The sequence below is a fragment of the Odocoileus virginianus genome, chromosome 12, assembly GCF_023699985.2.
Source record: "Odocoileus virginianus isolate 20LAN1187 ecotype Illinois chromosome 12, Ovbor_1.2, whole genome shotgun sequence".
Taxonomy (NCBI): Eukaryota; Metazoa; Chordata; class Mammalia; order Artiodactyla; family Cervidae; genus Odocoileus; species Odocoileus virginianus.
This window is the reverse complement of record NC_069685.1, coordinates 13,756,271-13,779,755: the sequence shown is the minus strand read 5'-3', so window position 1 is coordinate 13,779,755 and position 23,485 is coordinate 13,756,271. Positions and strand designations below refer to the sequence as shown.

The following is a 23,485-nucleotide window of genomic DNA, read 5'->3' as shown; positions in this document are numbered from 1 at the left end:
TCCTCTGTCCATGGGATTTTCCAGGCAAGAGTACTGGAGTGGGTTGCCATTTCTTTCTCCAAATACCTGGAGTAACAGGCAAATTTGGCCTTGGAGTACAAAACGAAGCAGGGCAAAGGCTAACAGAGCTTTGCCAGGAGAATGCACTGGGCATAGCAAACACCCTCTTCCAATAACACAAAAGAAGACTCTACACATGGACATCACCAGATGGTCAATACTGAAATCAGATTGACTACATTATTTCCAGAAAAATATGGAGAAGCTCTATACAGTCAGCAAAAACAAGACCAGGAGCTGACTGTGGCTCAGATCATGAACTCCTTATTGCCAAATTCAGACTTAAATTGCAGAAAGTACGGAAAATCACTAGACCATTCAGGTATGACTTAAATCAAATCTCTTACGATTATACAATGGAACTGAGAAAGATTCAAGGGATTAGATCTGATAGACAGAATGCCTGAAGAACTATGGACGGAGGTTCATGACATTGTACAGGAGGCAGGGATGAAGACCATCCCCAAGAAAAAGAAGTGCAAAAAGGCAAAATGGTTGTCTGAGAAGACCTTACAAATAGCTGTGAAAAGAAGAGAAGCTAAAGGCAAAGGGGAAAAGGAAATATATTCCCATTTGAATGCAGAGTTCCAAAGAATAGCAAGAAGAGATGAGAAAGCCTTCCTCAGTGATCAGTGCAAAGAAATAGAGGAAAACAATAGCATGGGAAAGACTAGAAATCTCTTCAAGAAAATTAGAGATACCAAGGGAACATTTCATGCAAAGATGGGCACAATAAAGGACAGAAATGGTATGGACCTAACAGAAGCAGAAGATATTAAGAAGAGGTGGCAAGAATACACAGAAGAACTATACAAAAAAGATCTTCACAACCCAGATAATCACGATGGTGTGATCACTCACCTAGAGCCAGACATCCTGGAATGTGAAGTCAAATGGGCCTTAGGAAGCATCACTATGAACAAAGCTAGTGGAGGTGATGGAATTCCAGTTGAGCTACTTCAAATCCTAAAAGATGATGCTGTGAAAGTGCTGCACTCAATATGCCAGAAAATTTGGAAAACTCAGCAGTGACCACAGAACTGGAGAAGGTCAGTTTTCATTCCAATCCCAAAGAAAGGCAATGCAAAATAACGCTCCAAGTATTTCACAATTATACTCATCTCACATGCTAGTAAAGTAATGCTCACAATTCTCCAAGCCAGTGCAATCAAAAAGTCTACAAGCAATAAATGCTGGAGAGGGTGCAGAGGAAAAGGGAACCCTCTTACACTGCTGGTGGGAATGCAAACTAGTACAGCCACTATGGAGAACAGTGTGGAGATTCCTTAAAAAACTGGAAATAGAACTGCCATACAACCCAGCAATCCCTCTGCTGGGCATACATACCAAGGAAACCAGAATTGAAAGAGACACGTGTACCCCATTGTTCATCACAGCACTGTTTACAATAGCCAGGACATGGAAGCAACCTAGATGTCCATCGGCAGATGAATGGATAAGAAAGCTGTGGTACATATACACAATGGAATATTACTCAACTATTAAAAAGAATGCATTTGAATCAGTTCTAATGAGGTGGATGAAACTGGAGCCTATTATACAGAGTGAAGTAAGTCAGAAAGAAAAATACCAATACAGTATATTAACGCATATATGGAATTTAGAAAGATGGTAACAATGACCCTATATGTGAGACAGCGAAAGAGACACAGATGTAAAGAACAGACTTTTGGACTCAGTAGGAGAATGCGAGGATGGGATGATTTGAGAGAATAGCACTGAAACATGTATATTATCATATGTGAAATAGATCACCAGTCCAGGTTCGATGCATGAGACAGGGTGCTCAGGGCTGGTGCACTGGGATGACCCAGAGGGATGGGATGGGGAGGGAGGGGAAGGAGGGTTCAGGATGGGGGACACGTGTACAACCATGAATGATTCATGTGAATGTATGGCAAAATCCACCACAATACTGAAAGTAATTAGCCTCCAATTAAAATAAATTTAAAAAAAAAGAAAGAAAAAAAAATTCTCCAAGCCAGGCAACAGTATGCGAACCATGAACTTCCAGATGTTCAAGCTAGATTTAGAAAAGGCAAAGGAATCAGAGAACAAATTGCCAGCATCCATTGGATCACTGAAAAAGCAAGAGAGTTCCAGAAAAACATCTACTTCTGTTTCATTGATTGTGCCAAAGTCTTTGACTGTGTGGATAACAACAAATTGTGGAAAATTTTTCAAGAGATGGGAACACCAGACCACCTTACCTGCCTCCTGAGAAATCTGTATGCAGGTCAGGAAGCAACAGTTGGAACTGGACATGGAACAACAGACTGGTTCCAAATCGGGAAAGGAGTACGTCAAGGCTGTATATTGTCACCCTACTTATTTAACTTATATGCAGAGTACATCATAAGAAATGCTTGGCTGGATGAAGCACAAGCTGGAATCAAGATTGTCGGGAGAAGTATCAATAACCTCAGATAAGCAGATGACACCACCCTTAAGGCAGAGAGTGAAGAAGAGCTAAAGAGCCTCTTGATGAAAGTGAAAGAGGAGAGTGAAAAAGTTGGCTTAAAACTCAACATTCAGAAAACTAAGATCATGGCATCTGCTCCCATCACTTCATGGCAAATATATGGGGAAACAGTGGAAACAGTGACAGGGTTTATTTTGTGGGGCTCCAAGATCACTGCAGCTAGTGACTGCAACCATGAAATTAAAAGACACTAACTCCTTGGAAGAAAAGTTATGACCAACCTAGACAGCATATTAAAAAGCAGAGACATTACTTTGACAGCAAACGTCCATCTAGTCAAAGCTATGGTTTTCCCAGTAATCATGTACAGATGTGAGGGTTGGACTGTAAAGAGAGCTGAGAGCTGAAGAATTGATGCTTTTGAACTGTGCTGTTGGAGAAAACTCTTTTGAGTATCCCTTGGACTGCAAGGAAATCCAACCAGTCCATCCTAAGGGAAATCAGTCCTGAATATTCATTGGAAGAACTGATGCTGAAGCTGAAACTCCACTACTTTGCCCATCTGATGGGAAGAACTGACTCATTTGAGAAGACCCTGATGCTGGGAAAGATTGAAGGTGGGAGGAGAAGGGGACAACAGAGGGTGAGATGGTTGGCTGGAATCACTGACTCAATGGACATGAGTCTGAGTAAGCTCCAGGAGTTGGTGATGGACAGGGAGGCCTGGCGTACTGCAGTCCATGGGGTCGCAAAGAGTTGGACATGACTGAGTGACTGAACTGAACAATCCCACTGCAGAGAGAAAAAATGATGTCAGCACTGTAAAGGCCCCCCGGTTTCTCTAAGGAACAAGGGCTGCTGAATGGGTGTCCAGTGGCCACATCTCACCTTATCACAGTAGGGCGTGCGGTTTTTTGCAGTGATGACCATCTCAACCAGGCCTCAGAGCTCCCACTCTGCACCAGAGAAAGTGGACTAAGGGTCTTCACTGAATGTTCTCTTTTAATACTGTTGTTAATGTATGAGTTTCTATCCATTTACTGATATTTTTTAAGTATCTAAAAATGAAAGTGTTGGTCACTCAGTCATGTCCAACTCTTACCCCATGGTCTGTAGCCCACCAGGCTCCTCTGTCCATGGAATTCTCTGGGCAAGAATACTGGAGCGGGCTGTTAATCCCTTCTCCAGGGATCTACCCGATTCAGGGATCAAACCCAGGTCTCTTGCATTGCTGACGGGCTCTTTACTGTCTCAACCACCAGGGGAGTTAAGGGCAGGATAAAAGAAAGGGAACAAAGAAGTTTCTTGGTTGGAATACAAATGTGTGTGTGCTCAGTCACTTTAACCATGTCTGACTCTTTGCGACTCCATGGACTGTAGCCCACCAGGTTCCTCTGTCCATGGGATTCTCCAGGCAAGAATACTGGAGTGGGTTGCCATTCCCTTCTCCAGGGGACCTTCTTGACCCAGGAATCAAACATGCATCTCCTGCATTGTAGGTGGAGACATGCTAAACATGCTCTTTACCCACTGAGCAATCTGGGAAGTCAGAATAATACATTAGTGCTTATATTTTAATGACATTAGAAAAAAATATGTAAAAGAAACTCTGTAAAAGTATGCATGGGTTATAATAGTTTCATTCTCCAGTACAAAACTGCATACATTTTTACAATAATTGTATGAAAATTCTTAAGGTATGAAATAAGAGGAAAAAACATTGGCTAGAAAGCAGTGCCACTTTTGGAAACTGCCAAGTTGTATACAGATTTTAAACATTTTAACTTCGTTTTTATTGATTCAAAATGGCCTACAATTACAATAAGATAGTAACTATGGTTTTTGTTTCAGCCTTTGCTCATGGCCAACTTCAACTTTTTGTCATGAAAATAATAATTTGAAGATCATTAATCCCTTACCCAGGAATTTAAAGCTGTAAATGTTTCCAGAAAAATACATCATTGTTTATCATTGAGAAAATCTCTGGAGTTAACATTCTCATAAAAAATGAAAGAAAGTCCACAATAAAACATATGGCTAAATTATCAGCTATAACTCGTACAAAAATAATTTTGACAATGAACATAGATAGACATTGGGCTTCTCTGGTGGCTCAGAAGATAAAGAATCTGCTTGCAATGCAGGAGATGTGGCTTCAATCCCTGGGTTGGGACGATCCCCTGGAGAAGGGAATGGCAACCCACTCCAGTATTCTTGCCTGGAGAATCTCATGAACAGAGGAGCCTGGCTGGCCATAGTCCACAGAGTCGAAAAAGAGCTGGACATAACTGAGCAACTAACATTCTCATAGCTAGGCACTGGGTTTCAGAAATCACACTTTTTAAACCAGGGAGTTTGGAAATCTGAGGTGAAAGAGCTGACAAGCATCTCCATGGCAACCAAACACTGTTGGGGTCTTCTGTGCACCCTGTTACCAGACCTGCACTTTGGATTCTAGTTGCTATTTAGATTTGGCATCTCCTTTTCTTTCATGCTTCCTGAGCGTGGCTCTTTGTAGATTTATAGGTCTAGTAATATCCTAGTCTTTAGTGGCTCTGTCTTTGGTGCTATCTGGATCAGCATTTTTATTTTATTAATTCATTCATTTTAAAAATATTTATTTGGTTGCACTGTCTTAGTTGCGGTACGTGGGATCTAGTTTCCTGACCAGAGATTGAACCTGGGTCCCCTGCATTGGGAGTGCAGAGTCTCAGCCACTGAAGCACCAGGTAAGTCCCTCAGTATTTCTACCAAGCAGTTTGGAGGAAGGTGGAGGTGAGGGAGAGGCTTTCTCCAAGGTAACGAGGTCAGTGAGGACAATCAGGCAGCAAAAGTCATCCATTCATGCAGACAAGAGCAGTTCTAGGCTGAGTTCTCTGTAAAGAAAACTGGATTCTCCAAACTGCCCTCCTGTTTTACTGAAATTTCTATCTGTAGTTGCCTCAAGTTCCAGTTATTCCATGTGGTTTGTGATTCAGTTTTGTCCCTGGCTACAAATTTCTAACATTCCCATCTCAGTACCTTTTACAAAAATATCTGTTGCTGACTCGGCTGTCTGACCACAGTGCAGCCTTCTAGAAATTGGGCAACATATGATACCCAGTTGAAACTCTAGTCACTGGCTATGCTCCCCAGACTGAGCTTCAGACAAGCCTAAGCATGCTAGAGTACAAAAGAAAAATGTTTTCAAATGTGTGGATGACACAAATCGAGGAGGGATGGCGAATGTGATGGAGACTTTAAAAAGCTCTTGAGAGGCTGGAAGCCTGATTCTAGAGCAACAGAATGAGATTTAACAGCCATGAGTTTGAATTCCAAATACCATCTCATTAATATAGATGATGGAAAAAATGGCTTGATTATTTTATGTGAAAATACCGGGGTGTTTTGTGGCTCTTAAGTTCAGTGTGACGTGACTTAGCTGCTCTAAAAGCTAATCTTCTCGTGGGCTGCATTAATAGGATTGTGTCCAAATCACGTCAGGCAATAATCTCCATAGACTCAGCTTCAACTGGTCAGGCAACAGCTGACTACTCTTGTTGTGACCTCCGTTCTACAAGGGGGTCATTACCAACCACAGATAATTCTAGGAAAGCAGACCAGCATGGGGAGATCTGGGCTGTCCACTGCACAGGGAACTGTTGCACCAACTCTTTAACCTGAGCAGTGGCTCTCTTATCTGTTAAAACTTTTAAAAAATTATTTATTTATTTATTTGGCCACACCAGGTCTTAGTTGTGGCACATAGGATCTAGTTCCCTGCCCAAGGATCGAACCCAGGCCCCCCCTGCATTGGGAGCTCAGAGTCCTAGCCATTGGACTACCAGTTTTAGGGACATCCCTAAAACTCTCTTGGTTCATCAGAAAACTCAGCTGGCTTAGGCAAGGGGAGGGTCGTAAATCCTAATGATATAGACAGGGCTGCCATTCAGATGAGAGACATAGGTACAGCTTTGCTAATTGTTTATCTCTGGCATCTGCTCTGATTCATAGGTTCCCATAGCATACTGGCTTTAAATATTTTGAATATCACCCCTAGAAACAGAAGAGCCTCAGAGAATCCAGGGCTAGGAATACCAGCTGAGCTTTAGGAAGGGCTCAGGCCAGGAAACGAAATGTCACTAGAAGGCTTGGCAGTATCAGCTCTATGCTCCTCCGTCTGTTTCATTCTTCTCTGTCTGTATGAGACAACTTTCTCCAATCTCTCTAGTCTACTTGTCAGAAACTGACTTTGTCTCCATCCCAGCTCCATGTTCCCAGCAGAACCTGGCTTAGTGTGGAATGCCTACCATCCCTATCAACTGTGGTCAAGGGCATGGAGTATCAACACATCAGACAAACATGGCTGCTAGAAACCAATGCCTATGGGAAATTCCCTAGTGGTCCAGTGGTTAGGATGCCGCACTTTCACTGCCAACCCAGGTTTGATCCCTGGTCAGGAAACTGAGATTCCCCCAAGCCATGTGGAACAGGCAATAAATAAATAAATAAACCGTCCTCTATGGACCGAGATGGGGCAGGCAAATACTCAAAACGTTTTGTATCACTTTTTAACTTATCTTGATGTCAAAGCCCCTTTGAAAAATTGGAGAAACATGTTTTCCTCTACACAAACACACACACAACTTTGCTTATGCTTTCAAGAGATTTCTAGAACCTTGGAATACACTGATGAACCCCAAAATAAGATACCCTGGCCTGGAAATGAAATACTTAGGGAAAAAATATGAATGTCTTCCTTCAAATTGCTGGAGAATTGGGGAAGCGATTAAAATTATGTAAACCCGCCTGCTAATATAGGAGATGTAAGAGACGGTTCAATCCCTGGGTGGGGAAGATACCCTGGAGGAGGACATGGCAATCCTCTCCAGTATTCTTGCCTGGAGAATCCATGGTCAGAGGAGCCTGGCAGGCTACAGGTTGCAAAGAGTCAGACAGCTCTAAAGTGACTTAGCAAGAGTGCACAGTGGAAAGCTTAGAATGCTATATAAAAATGAAAATGTGGTTCCCTTTGGAGGTAATATACTGGGTGATTCTTTTTTGTGAGTTTCCCAATTATCCTGCCAGGAACATAATATGTTTAGTTTTTCTTTCTTTTTTTTTCTTCTTTTGATCTTTCAGCTGTGCCATAAAGCATGTGGGATCTTTGTTTCCTGATCAGGGATCAAACTTATGCCCCCTGCCTTGGTGGCAAGGAGTCTTAACCACTGGACCACCAGGGAAGTCTCTACACAGTTAGTTTTATAATCAGATAAAGCATTTTCAAAAAGAAACAGAATCAAAATTTCAAATGCTTCAGACAGAGTTGAGAATAGTGGGTAAAACTGATAAGAACACAGATTTTAATACAGTAGTATTGGCTGTCTTAAAAGTAATCACGATGTCCCTGAATCTAGCCTTTTCCCTCCTATAATCTGTTCTCAAAACAGAAGCCAGAGTATGTCTTTAACTTGTGTTAAAACATAAGTCAGAATATGTCTGTCTGCTCAGCATCCAGCAACATCTCCCCCGCCAGTTCAAAGAGTCGAAATCCTTGAGTCTGCCTACAGGCCCCATGCGATCTGGCCCCTGCAGTGTCCTCACTTCATTCCCTACAACTGTCCCTCCAGCTCATTCTGATTCTTCTGCTCCTCAAATTTCATCACCTCCTGAAGTGTCTGCAAATGACGTGTCCCAGTGAGGTCCACATTGTTTTAAACTGAACACCCCTTCACCACGCTCACCCTCCATGGCCTTACCCTGCCCACTTTCTTTCTTTCTTGAAAAAATTAATTCTTTTACTAAAGCACGCTTCCCAGGTGGCTCACTGGTAAAGAATCTGCCTGCCAGTGCAGGAGATGAGGGTTTGATCCCTAGGTCAGGAAGACCCCTTGCAGAAGGAAATCCCAGCCCACTCCAGTATTCTTGCCTGGAGAATCTCATGGCCATGGGGTCACAGTCAGACCTGATAGTGACTAAACCACTAGCACCTCAGTTGACTTACAAGGAAATGGTTTCAGTTGTACGGCAAAGTGATTCAGTTTATATCTCTACAGATACACAAACGCAGAGATACATACAGAGATGCATCTTTTTCGGGTTCTCTTCCATTATAGGTGATTACAAGATACTGAAGATGTGGTATACATGTACAATGGACTTGTGCGTGCGTTCACAGTTGCTTCAATCATGCCCGACTCTGCAATCCTGTGGACCACAGCCCACCAGGCTCAGTCCATGGGACTCTGGAGTGGGCTGCCATGCCCCTCTCCAGGGGATCTTCCCGACCCAGGGAGCGAACCTGGGTCTCCTGTGCCTCCTGCACTGAAGGCGGATTCTTTACCCACTGAGCCACCAAGGAAGCCCCACAATGGACCTACTCACTTTCTTTTTCTCATAGGAGTTACCACCTTCTAAAATAGTACATAAAGTTTTACCTTCTGTTGCCCCTCATTTGAATGTAAGCTCCTTGAAGACAGAGGATTTTGGTGTTTATTAATTTTTTTTTTTTTGGTTTGCTTAATCCCAAGTACCCGCAACAGCGCCTGGCCAACAGTGGATACTCAATAGACACCTGTTGGAGGAAGGCAGGAAAGGAAGAGTAAAAAAAGACTTGTGGTGGTTAAGCAGGGACAGAGTGGGTTTCTCAGGAGGAATTCCTGATATGGAGAAGCCTGGACAACTTGGAAGTTTCACTGCCACAACCTGGAAGATTCTATATGATCCGACTCTTCCCTTCTGCCACCACAAACCAGATTTTTACTGAGATTACTTGCCACGTGTCTTAGACAGGAATCCTCTGGATACAAGGAAGAGAAACCACTCAGGTTATATTAAATATTAATTAAAAAAAAAAGGAAAGTTTTCATTTAATGCATAGAATCTAATGGATTCCAAGGGCAAGAACTCCAGGGTGGCCCTGGAGAAGCTGAGACCAGAATTCTCTCTCTCTTTCTTGTACTTCTGAGGGAGATTTAATCTCTCCCTCAATAGACATCTCATTTCTCCTTCCTGGAGAGTGGCTAGACCTCCCAGCTTCAGGAACCTTTAACTAATTAAAGTCTCAGTCTCCAATCCAAATTCTTCAAGAGTGAATCTGGTTGGCTTATCGATTATTTTCCCATACATCAAGCCATCAGCTGTCATCCCAGGCAAGAGCATCAGAGAGTGCAACCACAACCAAACAATCTACCCTGGTGGGCTTGGAAAGGGAGGCAGTTTTCAGAGAAGAAGCACAAGAGCTGAACAGGCAAATTGGCCAGCACTCCAAGGCACCACCCCGCTGGAATCTAACTGCACTAACATTCTCAACAATCTAATTTCATTTCCCCAGCAATTTCCTGTCTGGAAGAGGTTGCTGATTTCTTTGAAGCTAAAATCGGCACATCCTTCACTTATAAAAATAATAAACAGCTTTCTGAGAAACTTCTGAGGACATTTTTCTACCACCTGCACAATGAGAGGACTCATCCCTAGAATAAGAGTGGCAGAGACTTTACCCTGAAAGAGAGCTGCAACCTGTCACAAAGTTCTGCACCGTGAACACAGATGTATATATAACTGCTTTTCATAAGCTTTTTCTAAAAAAAAAAAAAAAAGGAGGCAATAACACAAATACAGAAATATGCACAAATCACAAGTGTTCCACTGAATGAATTTCCAACAGTAAACACACTCTTGACGTCAGCACCCAAATCAAGAAATCAACATTATCACCTAACTCTCCATTGCCCCTCACACACACTATTTCCTGACTTCCATAGTTTAGTTTTGCCTAAGTTTATAGCCTCTGGCTCTTTTTTTCCCCTAATGGATTGGCTATCTTCTTCTATTTTTAAAGCAACTTTATTGAGGTATGATTGACATGCAATACAGTAGATATATTGAAAGTGCACAGGTCGACAAATTTAGGTCTATGTACACATCAAGAAACCATCACCACAGTCAATCCCACCGGCTCTAGACAACCACTGATTCATCTATGGTTGGACCAATGATGTCATATCAGTCTGTTTATATTTCTAGAATTTTCTATAAATAAAATCACATTCAAAAACCACTACAATACTGTAAAGTAATTAGCCTCCAACTAATAAAAATAAATGGGAAAAAAATCACATTCAGTTCAGTTCAATTTCTCAGTTGTGTCCGACTCTTTGTGACTCCATGGTCTGCAACATGCCAGGCTCACCTGTCCATCACCAACTCCCGGAGCTTGCTCAAACTCATGCCTATTGAGTCGGTGATGCCATCCAACCATCTCATCCTCTGTCATCCCCTTCTCCTCCCACCCTCAATATTTCCCAGCAATCAGGGTCTTTTCCAATGTGTCAGTTCTTCGCATGAGATGGCCAAAGTATTGGAGTTTCAGCTTCAGCATCAGTCCTTCCAATGAACACCCAGGACTGATCTCCTTTAGGATGGACTGGTTGGATCTCCTTGCAGTCCAAGGGACTCTCAAGAGTCTTCTCCAATACCACAGTTCAAAAGTACCAATTCTACGGCACTCAGCTTTCTTTATAGTCCAAATCTCACATCCATACATGACTACTGGAAAAACCATAGCCTTGACTAGACTAGCCTTTGTTGGCAAAGTAATGTCTCTGCTTTTCAATATGCTGTCTAGGTTGGTCATAACCTTTCTTCTGAGGAGTAAGCATCTTTTAATTTCATGGCTGCAGTCAACATCTGCAGTGATTCTGGAGCCCAAGGAAATAAAGTAATAAAGTCTGCTACTGTTTCCCCATCTATTTGCCATGAAGTGATGGGACCAGATGCCACGATCTTAATTCTCTGATTGTTGAGTTTTAAGCTAATTTTTTCACTCTCCTCTTTCACCTTCATCAAGAGGCTCTGTAGTTCTTCTTTCCTTTCTACCATAAGGGTGGTGTCATCTGCATATCTGGGGTTATTGATACTTTTCCCAGCAATCTTGATTCCAGCTTGTGCTTCATCCAGCCTGGCATTTCACATGATGTATATGCACTTTTATTTGGCTCTTGCTTCTTTTACTCAGAATAATTATTCTGAGATTCATCCATGTCATTACACGTATCACTAGTCCATCCCTTTCTACTGCTAAGTAGTAACCCACTGTACAGATATATGGCACTTTGTGTATCCATTAACCATGAAGGCATTCAAGTAGTTTCCAGTTTGGGGCTATTTAAAATAAAGGGGCTGAGAACATTGGCACAAAAGGGTTTGCATGAACATATTATTTCATTTATCCCGGGTATTCAGGAGAGGAATGTTGGGGTCATATGTTATGTGTATGCTTAATTTTATAAGACACTGCCAGGATGTCTTCCATTTTCCATTCTCATAAGCTGTGTATGAGAGTGTCAGTTGTCCAGTCATCTTAACTCTTCAAATTTTGTTGTTGCTATTCAGTTGCTCAGTCATGTCTGACTCTCTGCGACCCCACAGACTGCAGCACACCAGGCTTCCCTGTCCTTCACCATCTCCCAGAGTTTACTCAAACTCACGTCCATTGAGTCAGTGATGCCATCCAACTATCTCATCCGCTGTTGTCCCCTTCTCTTCCTGCCTTCAATCTTTCCTAGCATCAGGGTCTCTTCTAATGAGTCAGCTCTTCACAGCAATTGGCCAAAGTATTGGAGCTTCAACTTCAGCATCAGTCCTTCTAATTAATAACAATCACAGAAAACTAACCAAACTGATCACATGGATCACAGCCTTGTCTCATTCAACAAAACTATGTAGTATGTGCCATGTGGGGCCGCCCAAGACAGATGGGTCATGGTGGAAAGTTTAACAAAATGTGGTCCACTGGAGAAGGGAACGGCAAACCACTTCAGTATTCTTGCCTGGAGAAACCCATGAACAGTACGAAAAGGCAAAAAGATATGACAGTGAAAGATAAACTCTCCAGGTCAGTATGGGCCAATATGCTACTCGAGAAGAGTGCAGAAATAACTCCAGAAAGAATAAAGGGGTGGAGCCAAACCAAAAACAATGCCCAGCTGTAGATGTGACTGGTGATGGAAGTAAAGTCCGATGCCATAAAGAACAATATTGCATAGGAACCTGGAATGCTAGTTCCATGAATCAAGGTAAATTGGTCAAACAGGAGATAGTAAGAGTGAAATTGATATTTTAAGAATCAATGAAGTAAAATGGACTGGAATGGGTGAATTTTTTTTTCCCCAGGTTCTTTTTCCTTTTTTTTTCCCATTTATTTTTATTAGTTGGAGGCTAATTACTTTACAGTATTGTAGTGGCTTTTGCCATACATTGACATGAATCAGCCGTGGATTTACATGTGTTCTCCATTCCGATCCCCCCTCCCACCTCCCTCCCCATCCCATCCCTCTGGGTCTTCCCAGTGCACCAGCCCCCAGCACTTGTCTCATGTATCCAACCTGGACTGGTGATCTGTTTCACACTTGATAATATACATGTTTCAGTGCTGTTCTCTCAGATCATCCCACCCTCGCCTTCTCCCATAGAGTCCAAAAGATACATCTGTGTCTCTTTTTCTGTCTTGCATATAGGGTTATTGTTACCATCTTTCTAAATTCCATATATATTCGTTAGTATACTGTATTGGTGTTTATCTTTCTGCTTACTTCACTCTGTATAATGGGCTGCAGTTTCATCCATCCCATTAGAACTGATTCAAATGAATTCTTTTTAATGGCTGAGTAATATTCCATTGTGTATATGTACCACAGCTTCCTTATCCATTCGTCTGCTGATGGGCATCTAGGTTGTTCCATGTCCTGGCTATTATAAACAGTGCTGTGATGAACATTGGGGTGCACATGTCTCTTTCAGATCTACTTTCCTTGGTGTGTACGCCCAGGAGTGGGATTGCTGGGTCATATGGCAGTTCTATCAGAACGGGCAAATTTAATTCAGATCACCATTATATCTACTACCTTGGGCAAGAATCCCTTAGAAGAAATGAAGTACCCATCATAGTCAATAAAAGAGTTTGAAATGCACTACTTGGGTGCAATCTCAAAAATGACAGAATGATCTCAGTATATTTCCAAGGCAAACCATTCAATATCACAGTAATCCAAGTCTATGCCCCAACCACTAATTCCAAAGAAGCTGAAGTTGAACAGTTTTATGATGACCTATAAGACCTTCTAGAACTAACACCAAAAAAAAAAAAAAAAAGGTCCTTTTCATCATAGGGGACTGGAAAGCAAAAGTAGGAAGTCAGGAGATAACTGGAGTAACAGGCAAGTTTGGCCTAGGAGTACAAAAAGAAGCAGGGTGAAGGCTAACAGGGTTTTGCTAAGAGGATGCACTGGTCATAGCAAACACCCTCTTCCAACAACACAAAAGACAACTCTACACATACACATCACCAGATGGTCAACACCAAAATCACATTGACTATATTCTTTGCAGCCGAAGATGGAGAAGCTCTTTACAGTCAGCAAAAAACAAGACCGGAAGCTGACTGGCTCAGATCATGAACTCCTTATTGCCAAATTCAGACTGAAATTGAAGAAAGTAGGGAAAACCACTAGACCATTCAGATATGACTTAAGTCAAATCCCTTACAACTATACAGTAGAAGTGACAAATAGATTCAAGGGATTAGATCCGATAGACAGAGTGCCTGAAGAAGTATGAACAGTTCATGAAATTGTACAGGAGGCAGTGATCAAGACTATCCCCAAGAAAAAGAAGTGCAGAAAGGTAAAATGTTTGCCTGAGGAGGCCTTACAAATAGCTGAGAAAGGAAGAGAAGCTAAAGGCAAAGGAGAAAGGTAAGATATTCCCATCTGAATGAACAGTTCCAAAGAACAGCAAGAAGAAATGAGAAAGCCTTCCTCAGTGATCAATGCAAAGAATTAGAGGGAAAAAAAATAGAATGGAAAAGACTAGAGATCTCTTCAAGAAAATTAGAGATACCAAGGGAACATTTCATGCAAAGATGAACACAATAAAGGACAGAAATGGTATGGACCTAACAGAAGCAGAAGATATTAAGAAGAGGTGGCAAGAATACACAGAAGAACTGTATAAAAAAGATCTTCATGATCCAGATAATCATGATGGTGTGATCACCCACCTAGAGCCAGACATGCTGGAATGAGAAGCCAAATGGGCCTTAGGAAGCATCACTATGAACAAAGCTAGTGGAGGTGATGGAATTCCAGTTGAGCTATTTCAAATCCTAAAAGATGATGCTATTGGCACTCAATATGCCAACAAATTAGGAAAACTCAGCAGTGGCCACAAGACTGGAAAAGGTCAGTTTTCATTCCAATCCCAAAGAAAGGCAATGCCAAAGAACACTCAAACTATCGCACAATTACACTCATCTCACAAGCTAGCAAAGTAATGATCCAATTTCTCCAAGTCAGGCTTCAACAGTAAATGAACCATGAATTTCTAGATGTTCAAGCTGGATTTAGAAAAGACAGAGGAACTAGAGATCAAATTGCCAACATCCGTTGGATCATTGAAAAAGCAGGAGAATTCCAGAAAAACATCTATTTCTGTTTTACTGACTACGCCAGAGCCTTTGACTCTGTGGATCACAACAAACTGTAGAAAATTCTTTAAGAGATGGAATACCAGACCACCTTACCTGCATCCTGAGAAATCTGTATGACAGTCAAGAAGCAACAGTCAGAACTATAGACTTGGAACTATAGACTTGTTGTTCAAGTCTTGCTGGAACTATAGACTGTTCCAGCTTGGAACAGTCAGACATGGAACTATAGACTTGTTCCAAATTGGGAAAGGAGTACGTCAAGGCTGTATATTGTCACCATGTTTATTTAACTTATAAGCAGAGTACATCATGCATAATTCTGGGCTGGATGAAGCACAAGAATGAATCAAGATTGCTGGGAAAAATATCAATAATTTCAGATAAACAGATGATATCACCCTTATGGTAGAAAGCAAAGAGGAACTAAATAGCTTCTTGATGAAAGTGAAAGAGTAGAGTGAAAAAACTGGCTTAAAACTTAACATTCAAAAAACGAAGATCATGGCATCCAGTACCATCACATCATGGCAAACAGATTTGGAAACAATGGAAACAGTGACAGACTTTTTTTCTTGGGCTCCAAAATCACTGCAGATGGTGACTGCAGCCATGAAATTGAAAAATGCTTGCTCCTTGGAGCAAAAGCTATGACCAACCTAGACAGCATATTAAAAAGCAGAGACATTACTTTGATGACAAAGGTCTGTCCAGTCAAGGCTATGGCTTTTCCAGTAGTCATGTATGGATGTGAGAGCTGGACCATAAAGAAGTCTGAGTGCCAAAGAATTGATGCTTTTGAACTATGGTGTTGGAAAAGACTTCTGAGAGCTCCTTGGACTTCAAGGAGATCAAACCAGTCAATCCAATCAAACTACTTCTAAAGGAAATCAGTCCTAAATATTCACTGGAGGAACTGATGCTAAAGATGAAGCTCCAATACCTCAGCCACTTGATGTGAAGAACTGACTCATTGTAAAAGACCCCGATGCTAGGAAAGATTGAAGGTGGGAGAAGAAGGGAGGGAATGACAGAGGATGAGATGGTTGGATTGCATCACTGACTCCATGGACATGAGTTTGAGCAAGATCCAGGAGTTGGTGGTGGATAGGGAAGCCTGGTGTGCTGCATTCCATGAGGTTGCAAAGAGTTGAACAAGACTGAGCAACTGCATTGAAGTGAACTGAATGAATACTGAAGATTGATTTCCTTTAGGATTGACTGGTATGATATCCTTGCAGAACAAGGGATTCTCAAGAGACTTTTCCAACATCACAGTTCAAAGCATCAGTTCTTCAGGATTCAGCCTTCTTTATGGTCCAACACTAATATCCATACATGACTACTGGAAAAACCATAGCTTTGAGTGTTTGGATCTTTGTCGGCAAAGTAATGTCTCTGCTTTTTAATATATTGCCTAGGTTTGTCATAGTTTTCTTCCAAGGAGCAAGTGTCTTTTAATTTCGTTGCTGCAGTCACCATTTGCAGTGATTTTGGAGGCCAAGAAAATAAATTCTGTCACTGTTTCCATTGTTTCCCCATCTAGGTGCCATGTAGTGATGGGACCAGATGTGATGATCCCCTTTTTTTGAATGTTTTCAATCTTAAATGTTATAATATGTGTGTCCATGGGGCTTCAAAGAGCCAGACATGACTTAGTGACTGAGCACAATAGGTGTGTAGTGGTACCTACTTGTGATATTAATTTATGTTTCCCTAATGACTAACGATATTGAGTACATCTTTTGATATGGCTTGTCATCTGTGAGTCTTTTTTGGGTAAATATATATACATACAAATCTTTTGCCCATGTTTTAATTAGGCTGTCTATTTCTTATTATTAAATTTTGTATAGTGCTCTTTTTGGAGACAAGCCCTTTATCAAATATGTGATTTGCAAATACTTCCTTCCCCAGCTTGTGGCTTGTCCTTTCATTCTCTCAATGGTCTTTCAAAGAGCAGAGATTCTTACTTTAGATAAAAGACCAATTTATCATTTTTTTTTCCTTTTTAGATCATGCTTTGGGCATCATATCTAAGAGATCTTTGCACAACTCAGTCACACAGATTTTCTCCAGAAGAGAAAATCTTTCTGCTTGTTCCAGAAGTTTTCTTTTTATCAGGTTTTACTTTTATTATTTATAATCTATTGTGAGGTATATCTGCACATGTGCTGCAAGGTATGGTTTGAATTTGTTGTTGTTCTTGCATTTTGATATCCAATTGCTTCAGCATCAATTATTGAAAAGACTATTCTTTCTTCTTTGAAATGCCTGTGCACCTTTGTCAAAAATCAACTGACCATATATGTGTATGTCTATTTCTGGACTGTTCTCTGTTCCATTAATCCATTTATCTATCTTTTTTCTTTTCTTTTTCACTATAGTTTATTATAAGATATTGAATATAGTTCCCTGTGCTATGCAGTAGGACCTTGTTGCTTATTTTATATATAGTAATTTGTATCTGCTAATCCCAAACTCCTAATTTATCCTTTACCCCAACTTCCCAATCGGTAACTATAAGTTTGTTTTCTATGTCTGTGAGTCTGTTTCTGTTTTGTATATAAGTTCATTTGTATCATTTTTTTAGATTCCATATATAAATGATATCATAAGATGTTTGTCTTTGTCTCACTTAATTTACTGTATGATAATTCCCAAGTCCATCCATGTTGGTGCAAATGGCATTGATTCATTCTTTTTTATGGTTGAGTAACATTCCACTGTGTGTGTGTGTGTGTGTGTGTGTGTGTGTGTGTGTGTAACACATCTTCTTTATATATTCATCTGTTGATGGACATTTAGGTTGCTTCCATGTCTTGGCCATTGTAAAGGTACTGCTATGAATATTGGGGTACATGTATCTTTTCGAATTAAGAGTTTTCATCATTTCTACATACATGTCTAAGAGTGGGATTACTGGATCATATGGTAACTCTAGTTTCCATTTTTTCACATTTCTCTATCTTGATGCCAGTACTACCAAAGACAGTACTACACTGTCTTTATTAAGGTGGGTTTCTATGTCTTCAAGTCAAGTAGCATAAGTTCTCTAACTTTGTTCCTTTCCAAAGTTGTAGCTACTTAGGTACTTTGCATTTCCATGTGATTTTCAGAATCAGCTTATCAATTTTGAAAAAAATGCTTGCTGAGGTAATGATTCCACCAATTGGAATTGGTGTTAAATTTACAGGTTATTCTGGGAGAAAACTAACAACTTAATAATATTGACTTTCTATTCATGAACTAAGTATATCTTACTTAGGTCTTCTTTAATTTCTCTCAGTGATGATATGTTCTGAATCTATGGATTTACAGTTGCAACAAATTTGGATAATTTTCAGCCATTATTTTTTCAAATATTCTTCTGTGCTTCCCACTTTGGAGACTCCAACTGTATGTATATAGATTCTTCAAGCTGGTCCCATTTTCAATGATGCTCTGTGCAATTTTTTCAATCTTCTTTTTCTTTCTCTGTTCCTATTCCTCTAGGTCTAAATTCAATAAAACTTTCTTCTGTGATGTCTTATCTGCTACTAATTGCATGTAGTATGTTTTTCCTCTCAGTCATTATAATTTTCATCTATAAAAGTTTGATTTAGGTCTTCCATGTCTCTATTTAACATGTTAAATCATTGCTCTAACTTACTGAACATATAATATAGCTGTAACACCTATTACATGTTTTTCAAATAATTTTACCATCTATATCACTACTGGGTTGGCTTCAGCTGAGTTTCCTCCTCATTTGTGAGTTATATTTGCCTGCTTCTTTGTAATTTCTGATTAATGTCAAATTCAGAATTTTTGACGAGCAAATCAGATGTTATAAACAGTGAAAGAAGCCTGCACTTGAGGCACATTAATCAGACTTTGACAAATTTTACAAAAATATGTGATATATATTTATACTAAAATGAAACTATCTTTAGATTTAGGAGAGCAGTCAGTTAATATTTTTAGCAGATTAAAGGTATATTAAATAGTGGGACAAGCTGTAAATGGAGAAAACTGTGGGCGCAACTGTAGAAAATGAGTTGGTGTTAGATATTTTTGCTTTCCTATGAATATCCCGAGCTGTGATTTAGGACAGAGTTAAGTTTCTTGGGAGCAGTTTGAACCTACAGCATCTTGCTGTCAAGTTTTCTCAGGCAGAGTCACAGCAGCATTTAGTCTAGAGATACTTTTGCCCCATGCCTGAGACAAAAATCCTATAGTACTTTGTGAATTATGATGTTTTCCCCTCTGGCCGGGAGGGCAGGAACCATTTCCACCCTGGATGGTTCCCTGGGGATTGTTCCCTGTAGTCCTTTCCCGTGACTCCCGCCCTAGCGCCAGGGAGTTTCTTTACCTGCACCTACGGATTGATATTCAGTTGGAGATGTCTGGGGACGCCCCGAGTGGGGATCTTGAGTGCTCTCTCTGGTCTAGTGTCCTGCGGCTTCAAACTGCATTAGCCTCCCCGAACTCCCAGATCCATCTCCTCGACTCAGACAGGACTCCAAGCGCCCTGTGCTGTGGCCTAGAAAGTAAAGCAGTAAAGGATGATGACTGTGGTGCTCACCTTGTTTGTTTCATATATTTTGTATCTTTTTATAAGGTTGTCTCAGTAGGGTGGGGAACTCTATGCTCTTTTACTCCAGCTTGGTTGCAAGCTGAAGTCTTGGATTGTTGATCATCTTATTGATTCTGAAGCATGTGTGTGCGCTTTGCTGCTCAGCTGTGTCTGACTCTTTGCAATCCCCTGGACAGTATACCACCAGGCTCCTCCGTCCATGGGATTCTCCAGGCAAGAGTACTGGAGTGGGTTGCCATTTCCTCCTCCAGGGGATCTTCCTGACCCAGTGATTCAACTCAGGTCTCCCGTGTCCCCTGCATTGCAGGCGGATTCTTTACCTGCTGAGCCATTGAGGAAATCAATGCTGAGCATTGATTCTAGGATTATTTATATATTCCAACTACAAGCCCTTTGACAAATACAGGAATTAAAATATCTTCTTCCACTCCATGACTTGTTTTTGTATTCTCTTAAACATGATTTTTGATGAAGAGATGTTGTCAATTTTAACACTGCCCAATATATTACTTTTAAACTCTAAGGTTAGTGCTTTCTGTGTCTGTTTACTTTTCCCAAAGTTGAGAAGATAGTTCTCAGTGTTTTTGTTTGGAAATGTCCTAGTATTTTTTTTATTTTAATTTTAAAATCTATAATGCATTTGGCATTGATTTTTGCATATGTTGTGAGATAGGAAGCAAGACTCCTTTTTTTTTTTTAACGTGAGTATCCAATTTACCCAGAACCAACCACTTACTGAAAAGTCTATCATTTTCTCACTATAGTGCAGTGTCAATTTTGTCATCCATTTAATGACCATACATGCGTGGGTCTGTTTCTTGGTTCTCTGTACATACAGATTTAACCTTGGCCTGGTAAACAGCATTGAGATGAAGAAGTCATTTCAAAATTGTCAGTTTAAAGGAAAATTGAGTTAGTTTTTCTGCTTTTTTAAAACAAATTTTGTTTTTGTTATTTATTTTTTTTTGATGCCTGGACATGGACTTGAACCCTAGGCCCTCAGATTAAAAGTCTGATGCTCTACCAACTAGGCTATCCAGGCACTCTCTAGCTTTTCTTAATTTAACTTAAGTATATGTAAGTTTTAACTTAGTAGACAATTGTTTTTCATCCAAAATAATTTGAACATAAGAACTGAGTAAATGTAATTATATTAAGTAACTCTAACATTATTAAATATAATGTTTTTATGTCACAATTACCAAGGGATTTTGGTTTACAAATTTATAAAATAAAAACTCTCAATAAGTAACCTAAATTTTGAAATAATAAGTTTGATACAAAATTATGCAATTCAGGCAGTGTTATCATAATATTTTAATTATCATAGCTCCTAATAAATTATAACTGAAATATTCTAAAACAAGCTATGTTATTCCTTTGTGAAAAGACCATTTTCTCACTGTATCTATATAAATCTTATCTCAAGGATATTTTCATTCCAAATTGTTTAAAGACAACTTCCTTAGAAATATTTAGATGTGTGAAAATTTCAATGCATAAAGTTATTTATTAATTTAAAAATACAGCCTCACTTCTATTTTTCAAAACTTAAAATGTCCTCTTACTAAAGGAATATATTTTTGTTGTAGAAAAATCATCAAATATACATAAGTGGAAAATTTTAAAACAATCCCATCTTTAGGTAATAATATAAAGTTTGGTTTATCACTTTTTGGAGTCTGGTTATTGGGAGGCAATTCCTACCTGTCTTAGCCCATTTGGGCTTCTATAACAATAAAACCATAAACTGGGTAGCTTATGAAAAATAGAAATTAATTTCTCACAGTTCTGCAGTCTGGGAAGGTCAACATCAAAGGTGCCAGCAGGCTTCTCCTGTGGAAAAAGCTCAACGTCTGGTTCATGGTTGGCATCTTCTTGTTGTGACCTCACAGGGTGAAAGGGAGCAAGGGACCTTTCTTCCCCTCTTTTACAGAGTCAATAACCCCACTCATGGGGGCTCCATCCTTATCACTGAGATCGCCTCTGCAAAGACCCACCTCCTAATATCTTCACCTTGAGGGTTAGGATTTCAACATATCGACTGTGTTGTAGTTCAGCTGCTAAGCCGTGTGCAATTCTTTGCGACCCCATGGACAGCAGCACACTGGGCTTCTTTGTCCTTCACTATCTCCCGGAGTCTGCTCAAATTCATGTCCTTTGAGTCAGTGATGCTATTTAACCATCTCATTCTCTGCCACTCCCTTTTCCTTTTGCCTTCAATCTTTCCCAGCATCAGGGCCTTTTGCAATGAGTTGGCTCTTCACATCAGGTGGTCAAAGTATTGGAGCTTCAGCATCAGTCCTTCCAATGAATGTTCAGGACTGACTTCCTTTAGGATTTAGTTTGATCTACTTGCAGTCCAAGGGACTCTCAAGAGTCTTCTCCAGAAGCACAATTTGAAAGCATCAATTCTTTGAGGCTCAGCCTTCTTAATGGTCCAACTCTCACATCTGTACATGACTACTGGAGAAACCATAGCTTTGACTTTTGTCGGCAAAGTGATGTCTTGGCTTTTTAATATACAGTCTGGATTTGTCATAGCTTTCCCTGCAAGGAGCCAGTGTCTTTTAACTTCATGGCTGCAGTCACAATCCACAGTGATTTTGGAGCCCAAGGAAAGAAAATCTGTCACTTCTTCCTTTTGTATTTCCATTAAGTGATAGGACTGGATGTCATGATCTTAGTTTTCCTAATATTGAGTTTTTAGCCAGTTTTTTCACTTTCCTCTTTCGTGTTCCATCTGCTTATCTGAGGTTGTTGATATTTCTCCCAGAAATCTTGATTTCAGCCTGTGATTCATCCAACCTAGTATTTCACATGATGTACTCTGCATAGAAGTTAAATAAGCAGGGTGACAATATACAGCCTTGATGTGCTCCTTTCCCAATTTGGAACCAGTCCGTTGTTCCATGTCCAGTTCTAACTGTTGCTTCCTGATCTGCATACAGGCTTCTCAGGAGAAACTTACCTAGGTGGTCTGATATTTCTATCTCTTTAAGAATTTTCCATAGTTTGTTGTGATTCACACAAAGGCTTTGGCATAGTCAATGAAGCAGAAGTAGATGCTTTTCTGCAATTTCTTTGCTTTCTCTATGATCCAATGGATGTTGGCAATTTGATTTCTGGTCCCTCTAACTTTTCTAAACCCAGCTTGTACATCTGGAATTTATTGGCTCACGTACTGCTGAAGCCTAGCTTGAAGGATTTTGAGCATAACCTTGATAGCATGTCAAATGAGTGCAACTGTATGGTAATTTGAACATTCTTTGGCATTGCCCTCTTTGGGATTAGAACAAAAACTGACCTTTTCCAGTCCTGTGGCCACTGCTAAATTTTCCAAATTTGCTGGCATGTTGGCTGCAGCACTTTCACAGCATCATATTTTAGGATTTGAAATAGCTCAGCTGGAATTCCTCCACTAGCTCTGTTCATGTAATGCATCCTAAGCCACTTGACTTTATACCCCAAGATGTCTGGCTCTAGGCGAGTGACCATACCATTATGGTTATCTGGGTCATAAAGATGTTTTCTGTATAGTTCTTCTGTGTATTCTTACCACCATTCCTTAATCTCTTCCGTTTCTGTTAGCCTACCATTTCTGTCCTTTATCGTGCCCATCCTCGCATGAGATGTTCCCTAGATATCTCCAATTTTCTTGAAGAGCTCTCTAGTCTTTCCCATTCTGTTGTTTTCTTCTATTTTTCTGCATTATTCATCTAAGAAGGCTTTCTTATTGCTCCTTGCCATTGTCTGGAACTCCACATTCAGTTGGGTGTGTCTGTCCCTTTCTCCTTTGCTTTTCACTTCTTTCCTCAGCTATTTGTAAAGCCTCCTCAAATAACCACTTTGCCTTCTTGCATTTCTTTTTCTTGGAGATGGTTTTGGTCACTGCCTCCTGTACAATGTTATGAACCTCCTGTCCATAGTTCTTCAGGCA

At 40.3% G+C, this 23,485-nt stretch overlaps 1 non-coding gene across 1 annotated transcript; it reads right to left on the bottom strand.

Annotated features, from left to right (window-relative positions):
• Positions 1–20,514: 20,514 nt before the first annotated feature.
• TRNAK-UUU (transfer RNA lysine (anticodon UUU)) lies at positions 20,515–20,587 on the bottom strand. Its single transcript has one exon. It is a non-coding gene; the product is annotated as a tRNA-Lys (tRNA).
• Between the last annotated feature and the right edge of the window lie 2,898 nt (positions 20,588–23,485).